This window comes from Stegodyphus dumicola, chromosome 2, assembly GCF_044657685.1.
Source record: "Stegodyphus dumicola isolate Sdum_Otavi_A_Nest chromosome 2, ASM4465768v1".
In the NCBI taxonomy this organism is placed as follows: Eukaryota; Metazoa; Arthropoda; class Arachnida; order Araneae; family Eresidae; genus Stegodyphus; species Stegodyphus dumicola.
The window spans coordinates 148,337,212-148,345,885 of NC_140769.1; the positions used below are offsets into that span (position 1 = coordinate 148,337,212).

At 30.8% G+C, this 8,674-nt stretch overlaps 1 pseudogene across 1 annotated transcript in view; it reads left to right on the plus strand.

Moving 5' to 3' along the window:
- The window catches only part of LOC118196816 (hydroxymethylglutaryl-CoA synthase 1-like), a 119,283-nt pseudogene extending 111,562 nt beyond the window's left edge, over positions 1-7,721 (plus strand). The window contains exons 9-10 of the transcript XR_015039599.1: positions 3,500-3,732; positions 4,783-7,721. The product of XR_015039599.1 is annotated as a hydroxymethylglutaryl-CoA synthase 1-like (transcript). The remainder of the gene's footprint in view (positions 1-3,499; positions 3,733-4,782) is intronic.
- The last annotated feature ends 953 nt before the right edge of the window (positions 7,722-8,674 follow it).

Sequence of the window (8,674 nt, forward strand, 5' to 3'; positions counted from 1 at the left end):
CACAGGTTAAGTTATGATAATGTTTATAAGTTGTGCATAAGTTTATAAGTTATGTTATGCTAATGTTTATTAGTTGTGCACAAGTTTATAAGTTATGTCATTTTTTTAAGTTATGCATCATTTTTTAAGTTATGCACAAGCGAAACGTTTATGTTAAAATTCGCTGCAATATTCTGACCTTGGATTGTACTAAGGCAATGCAATAAGTTCAAACTTGCCTAACTAAGGCAGGTGGCGTTCTGTATAAAGACATCGTAATGCATGTACTTTCTGCTAACTTCTGTGGTTTTGCCTGTGTTTTCCTATGACACCCCCTTTTTTTAATGGAAATAGCTACATTTGCTTGGCAAGTGCTGTGATCATTCTTACATGTTTTTACTGCTTCGTAGCTTGCTTTTGTTTACCTTATCATTAAAAAATTATTATTATTATGGCTCCTACTTAAAGAAAAAGTTATATAGCTGCTTTTAAAGCTTTCAACAGTGAAGAAAGCGATCGAAATTGTAAATCGTGCTCGGTTAAAGAATTTCAAGTTGATGAGCGATGCATTCAGTGGTGGAAGTCCGAACAAGGAGAATTGGAGAAAATGTCTAAGAATAAAAGATCTCTTCGAACTGGTGTCATCGACTGGACTGTTTTCGAAGATAATTTAGAGAAAGTGGATTATCAGAATGAACAGTTAGAATTCTCCTTCAGGCAAAAGTAATTCGGAGGGATTCCCCCGAGTTGCGCCGGATCAGGAAATGGTGCCATGCATACCAACAACCTTCCTCATTGTTCATATTTAGAGACAAATTTTTCACTCATACTTTCCTTGTATCTCGAATTTCTCGTATATAGAGATGCTCGTATCTCAAGGTTCCACTGTATTTCTGTATCTGAGGCTATAGGGTATATTGTGAAATCACCAATCTCCTAAGTAATTATTATCATCAGGCAGACTGATATAAAGGTTTGAAAGTTAAATATACTATGTGAAAGTGATGTACTTATTAATGCCAACGAAAATAATGCGAAATTGGTGGGGCACGAAAGTTTCCATTTTGGAAATGAAATATAGAAAATTATCAGAAAGTTACACACACACACACACACACACACATATACAAAAAAGTTTTGTGTGAAAAACAAATATAAGCTTCAGATATTAGGACAGTGTTTGTTGCACTGAGTTTTTTTCGGAGGATGGGGAGTTAAGGGTGGAGGCACAGTTATTAGAATATTTCATTCCTGTGGTTTTTAAGTAAAGTAATTTTAAAATGTTGTTTTAAAGCTGTCGAAAAGAATTATCATGATATTTATTTGATGAAGCTATCTCTGTTTAAATAACAGTTGTGCAGCAACATTTCTCTGAAATTGCTTCATTTATTATATAGAGTGGAAAAGGAATTTGAATGATAAATTTGAAGATAAAAAACCTAATTTTCAGTAAGTTGGAAGAAAGTTGTTGAGACCAGGGTTGCATTTCCTCTCTTTAAGAAAAACCTATTTTGTGGTGTTAAATTCATGACTATTATATACAGTCAAAAGTCTTTAATCTGGACTCGTTGGGACTTCAGCGACTCCAGATTATCGGTTTTTACGTCAGTTTATCAGTTTAAATCTGGTGAGATGGCATGCAGAAATTATAAATTAAAAATATGAAACCGTAATTTATGAAATAAAGAGCAGTTATGATCTAAAGGGTATCAAAATTTACAAAAAAAAGCTTAATATTTATTTGTTTACTTTATTAAACATTTCTTGAAATGCGTGCATACGTAAAGCATACATTACGCATAGTCGAAATTAGAAAACTGCAACCAGAAAACTATTTGATGTGTATTCATGATATTTATAATGACGAGGAATTTGATTAAATCATATCAAAGACGGAGTTCATCGAGATGAAATACTACATTTAGTAAGGAATTATAAGCTGAATAAAATGAAAACATCTGCCCTGAAGATAAGGATAGTGCTGACAGATCAACTTCCAGCTCATTGCGCCCTTCCCCGGCAGAACAGCGTGAAATTCATAAACAGATTTCGGAATGGTTAGAGAAACAAAGGATATGCCTTTATCCATTTTTTTTGCAGCAATTATACTTTTTGTTTGATGGACATCGAAACATGCTTTTGCTTTGTAGATCCTTAGGCAGCTCCACAATCGAAAATTCTTTTTGACATAAAGTTCAAGCTTACTTTTATAAAATTGCTCTAACAATCTGCAAAAAATAATAAGCCAGATCCAATTAGAGGATTAAGGAACAACACAATCTGCAACATTAACTGAAATAGATAATTAGATAATTTTAGCTTAGCTTATACCGTCCGTTACACATTAAATGCGCATGCGTAAACGTATTATGCGCATGCATCAACGCATTATGCGTTAACACATGCGCAGAAAGTTTGTAGCTTTGAGGTCCGAATTATGGATCATTCCGGATTATGGATGTCCGGATTAAAGACTTTTAACTGTAGTATTTGATAGAATATTATAGATTTTTATGTTCTGGAATGGAGATCTATTAACAGATTACTTTCACCAGTTATTCAACTGTAAATTGTTGTCAGACCTGCTTAATCTATACTGAACATTATGAAAAGTTTCATGTTAGAAAAATAACATAGAGTTTTTTCAAAAATTATATCAGGTTGTTTTGTTTCTTTACAAATGTGGTTCTCTGCTTTACCTTTAAGTTTACTGTCTTGTAAAATAGCTTTATCAATAAATGAGGTTTAGTTAAGGTTAAAGTTTAAATAAGGCAAGAAGAGTATGGGGGGGAAAGGAATATAGAAATTAAGATTAGTTCAGATTATGTTTTCAGTATCCATTGAGTTATTTGCATAGTTGCTATAAAGGGACACATAAGATTAATTTAATGTTAAAGGAAGCACAATTGAATTACAGGAGTTTGCATGTGTATTTTCCAAAAGCTTGATCATAGTTTCACTTTTTAAATAGTATTGATTAAATACTATTTAAATAAATCAGCTAGGAATATGTAACATTTAATCCACACACTAAAATATGTACCATTAAAGAGGAATTTGAAACATTTAGTAGAAACTGTTAAGTTAGTGTAGAATTTGAAATGGTGAATGCTGTTATATGAAATAAAATATTTACTCAGAATTGCTCTAAAAAATTTGACAATCCTAGTTCAAAATCAATGATTTAAAGAATGGAATAAAACACTGAATCATTGATAAAAAAAATTGTTTATTGATTTGTTTTCTTTAAAGAATATAAATTCTTTCAAACAGAGCTATTTCTTGATCAGACTTCTTTTCCTTATTTGATGCTAAAAAAGCTCATAAGCCATATTTTTGTGATCAAAGCTTAATCTACTTAAGTCTTGAAAAGAACTGACAGCAAGAGGCTTGAAGAGATTAAATAGTTTCAAAATTATCTGTATCCATATTATGCACATGATTTAAATAAGTTCATAATCTTGTTCTTCTCCATTACTTCTTTTTATAAATGCATGATTTTTACTATTTTAATTTTTAGTCAAAAAATAGAAGACTTAAAAGCAATTAGAGTAGGAATGTTTTCTTATGGCTCTGGTTTGGCTGCCACTCTGTTTTCCCTTCGTTTTACGGATGATATCATGAAAGGTTCTCAGTTACGTTACTTGCACGACAGTCTTCAAAACATCAAATCTAGACTTACGAACAGAAGGAAAGTAAGTCCAGAGAAATTCACAGAAATTCTGAAACTCAGGAATGCCACTCACCATCAAGGTATGGTTTTCATTACCAAGGCTATTGGGAACAGGGATTTAAAAAAAAATCCCTTAGGGTGAAGTTATGTTTTATGTCACAAATTTTATATTTGTAAGTTCTTACGCAAATTTTGTATTTGAAAATAAGTAAAATGCCATTTTTTTAGTGTGTAAATTTTAAAATATGTAATTTTTTTTACTTATTGATGCTCTCTTAGAAGTGCCAAAAAATAAGGTTGTAACTTGTAAATGTATCAAAAACTTAATTATGCATCTACTTTTTTGAAATAATTACCGTATTTGCTGGCGTATATGACGCACCAGCCTATAAGATGCGCCCCCCTTTTTTATACACATTTTTGAAGGATGAAACTTTAATACTGATCATTATAATGAATTTACAATATTTTAAATATAAAGTAAGACGAATACAAAGTAATACTTGTTATACTTTCTGAAAATATCCAATTTATTTGGGAAAGAACACCTTTTAATCTCCTTTGTCAAAAACCAGACACTCATCTCCAGAGCTAAATGAAGAGTCACTTGAAACATCTTCTAAATCAGCATCTGCATTCTCATCCAACAAATTGTTCCCTGTATCATCCACTGCATTATTAATGCCACACTTCTTAAATGATTTAACCATTTTCTCTGTTTTCACAGCATCTCTTGACACTTTGACCCATTCACAAACGACGTATCAACGTATATGACGTAGTATCCACATATAAGATGCACTTAAGTTTTCAGACCTGTTTTCAAAGACAAAAGTACGTCTTATACGTTGGCAAGCACGGTATGTGTTTTAGGTAATGCTATCATATTTTCATGTATATTGATGTATCATATTCATTAATGATTTTTAAAGGCAATAAACTTAAAAGAATATAAATATATGTAATTTGGATATTGTGACATGTTAAGTGTTTTTAGTCACATGATTTAATTATTTATGAAACTGCAATATGTATAATGTTAATAAAACACCTTGTAGTAAATTAATAGTTTTTAGTTTTATACATGCCTGCCAATATTTTATTGATTATTATTACTACTATGTTTTCAGCTCCTTACACACCCGTAGGAAAGGTGGAAGATCTGTTTCCCAAAACCTGGTATTTAGAACATGTGGATGAGAAGCAGAGGAGGACTTACCTACAAACAAAAGAGTCTCCCAGCATCAAATGTAATGGATGCTTCCCCAAAATAATAAATATATGTTTCCCTGTCATGCAGATACTAGATCACAGTATTTGGTCACTCACTAAGCTCAGTTTCATTAATTATATTCACAGTTTCATATATATTTCATCATTCAGAAGTCAAACAACAAAAACCAGCGTTATATTTACAAAATTTTCACAGGACTAGTTTCGATGGTTTTACCGAACCACCATCCTCAGCTGCCAAGGATGATGCCTAGGCAGCTGAGGAAATATAATTGAAATAAAATTCCTTTATAGAAATTGTGCTATAATACTCATCTATAATTTAAAAAAAAAAGCAGCACGACTTAGAATTTTAAACAAAACTTTAAAAAATTCGTTTTTAAATATTTTAGTATTTTTTACTTACTTACACTAATAAAAATTGGAAGAGAAAATTGCTTGTTTGAAATTTTATATTAGTTCAGATTTAAAATATTATTTTCTAAAAGAAGTAGTTAGAAATTTCCTTACAGCATAGGAAAAGCGAAAAAAATAGCCAGCCCTGAAAGCATGCAATAGCTTTGTAATTATTTGGAACGCTAATTATGCTTGGTAAATATGCTAAATTGTTAACAATCAGTCTCAGTTTCAAAAATAAAAATATGTAAAAATTCCAATTTGTGAAATGAGGTGCTACAGCCAGCTATTTCTTGCCAATTATACGCGGGGGGGGGGAAGCCGCGGCGCACTATGAATTGGAAGTTTATCTGTCAGCACTGTCCTTACCTTCAGGGCAGATATTTTAATTTTATTCGGCTTATAATTCTTTACTAAATGTAGTATTTCATCTCGATGTACTCCGTCTTTGATATGATTTAAATCAAATCATTATAATTCGCTTCCGATAGTGAAGAAAGTGACACGGAGGTTATTGAAAACGAAAAAATTTCGATTGACAAATTAGTCGGTATTCTCGACACAGCAATTATAGGACTTGAACAGTGGAACTTTGTAACTGAAGAAGAAATTATGTCTGTTTATAGAATTAAAGAGAAAGTATTATTACATAAAACGAAGCAACTTAAACAACTTGCATTGAAAGAAATGTTTAATAAAGGAAACAAATAAATATTAAGCTTTTTTTTTGTAAATTTTGATACCCTTTAGATCAGAATTGTTCTTTATTTCATAAATTACGGTTTCATATTTTTAATTGTATAATTTCTGCATGCCATCTTACCAGATTTAAACTGATAATCGATAATCCGGAATCGCCGAAGTCCCGACGAGTCCGAATTAACGACTTTTGACTGTATCTTTTTTTTTAATTACATCATGAATGGTGTGTAGTCATTATTCAAGTGTGTGGGGGGCAGTGAGTGAATGTGAATTAAAATTTATATTTAGTATGGAATGTAAAGTATTCATTCTTGAATCAAGTTTATGACGGTATTTTCAGGATCAGTACATATTGTTCAAGCTTACCTCATTCATAATATTTATTATAATTTTATTCAGTTTCCTTTTTATTGTTATCTGAGCATTTACCATATCTAAAATAACATAGGAATGTAAAACTAGTATGCCTAAGATATGCCATTCATGTGTATGAATGGAATTCAAATTTAATTGCTTTCCAAAATGAACTTTTTAAACCAATGATGTAAGTTTGCATTTTACTTATTGAATTTGTAATATATTATTAAATTTTAAAATTATTTAAGGTGAAATGATTGATAATTAGCAATATTATTAGATAATTAGATAATTAGCGGGAAGTGAATAATCATGGGTTTTAATTTTAAAAATCTGGATACGGACTTGTATAATTTTTTATGTAATAAGGCATTTAAGTGCACATTGGGAAGTAGTTGCCTTACTGAAGTATGTCTTCCTTTAATGTTTCAGTGAAAGCAGTTTTCTATTTAACGTTATCAAGCAAATGAATCACAAATCTACTTACTGGGTTTCGCAGCAAGCCACTAAATATTTAAATACTCTTCAAATGTTGAAAGATCATAATTAAAAAAAATATTTGGTTGATATTTTTGAATTATTTTATTTTTAGGCATGTCATATACATGTAAAATATGTGTGTTTTCTCATTTTGTACTGAACTGTCTCATTCCCACCATCGATGCCTTTTACATAGATACATTATTATGTAGATTTTTGACTGTATAAAACACATGCTTGTGTAATATTAGCTATGCCATGCTTGGATTTCTGGCATTGATTTGTGAGTAATATATGCATGAATAACTATGTGTAATGCTATAATGATTTATTTTCTGTAAGGTGTGTGAAGGTTATTTAAGACTAACATCATATTATTGTGCATTATGTTATCATGGTTATTTAACACATCTTAGTTTTGGTACGGTGTACATATGAAAAATTTATTTTTATAACTAATTTATACTTTACAGAGGTTTATAATCATTATCTGTGTCATAAATGAAATCATTCTTTTTTAGTATTGGTATCATTTTATTCCTTGATATTGCAGTATTTCATTTTCTGTTGTGCAATACCTTAGTTTTTCAATTTTATTTGCAATATTTAAAATAACGCTTTCAATTTTATTTATGTGGAAGAGATTACAAAATATTCTTTAAGCTCAGCTTAATATTTTTTATCTTTCTGATTGTCCTAATACTGGAGTATGATTGTTAAAGTATTTTTTATATGGAAATTAGTGTGAAATTACAATTATTATTTGGCATGAAGAATGTATTTCAAAATATTTGAGTTTGAAAACTCCGGACCATTTTTATACAACTTAATTAAGAATATTAAGATTAAAAATGATTTCTAGAACTTTTATGCAATATGGCAATAAATTTTTTTACTGTCAGTCTGTCTTGTTTTCTGTTGACTTGCATAATTCTTTAAACAAAATGCCCAGCCGAGTGTCCAAAGTAAACTGAAAACGAATTCTGCAACCACAAAGAGAGGATACAAACCACGCCCACTAATGCGATGAATAATCAAAATGTCCAGAGGAAGTAGGAAGGGGCGAGACACATAACTCACGCTAGCAGATGCTAATACATATCCCTATATATTCCAGCTGGCAAAATATTCGCACCTAGCAATTACTGATTTCTACGTGCTATTTTTCAGTTGTCCTTTAAATAGAACATTGGGATAAAATGGGTTAATATTCTTTCAAAAAACGAAGAATATATATGTACTTATTTTTAAAATTTTTACCAGATAAGACTAGCATTTAAGAGGAAGACTATGAAGCTCAAAACAAGAAAAACAAGTCAGTATTTCACCAGTTTCTATTACTGCAGTATCTCGTCATCTCAAAGACTGCACATTATCTCAAACATATCATAATATGAGTCCGGTTCAGTTCTTCAGCTTGCCCACAAAGCAAATAGTCAGGATTTGTTAAGACGCCAGTGAATGATTGATAGATATAGATGACTTATTAGACTGTCTTGTCCAACAGCGTGTCTGAATTTTGCAACTGTACTTGCACACAAAGTTTATTTACTACTGTACATCCTTCCATATCCCCCCAGCTTTTTAGCTCTCGGTTAAATTAAAAACATATTCACACTAGTTTCCCAGTTCTTCTGTTGTATATAACCATTAAGGGCTAGTTTATTGATAAATTATGTTCTCTTGATTATTTTTATTCAGTGTATTCAATTTATATTTACATTTCTGTGTTAGCATTTCATTGGTTTTATTTTCCTTTGCATTTATCATTTAAAATCTATTTTATGCCGATTCTTTGTTAAATTATCCGGACATGGCAGGTGTTCTTACCCTCAGGAGACTTTCCAAATATGA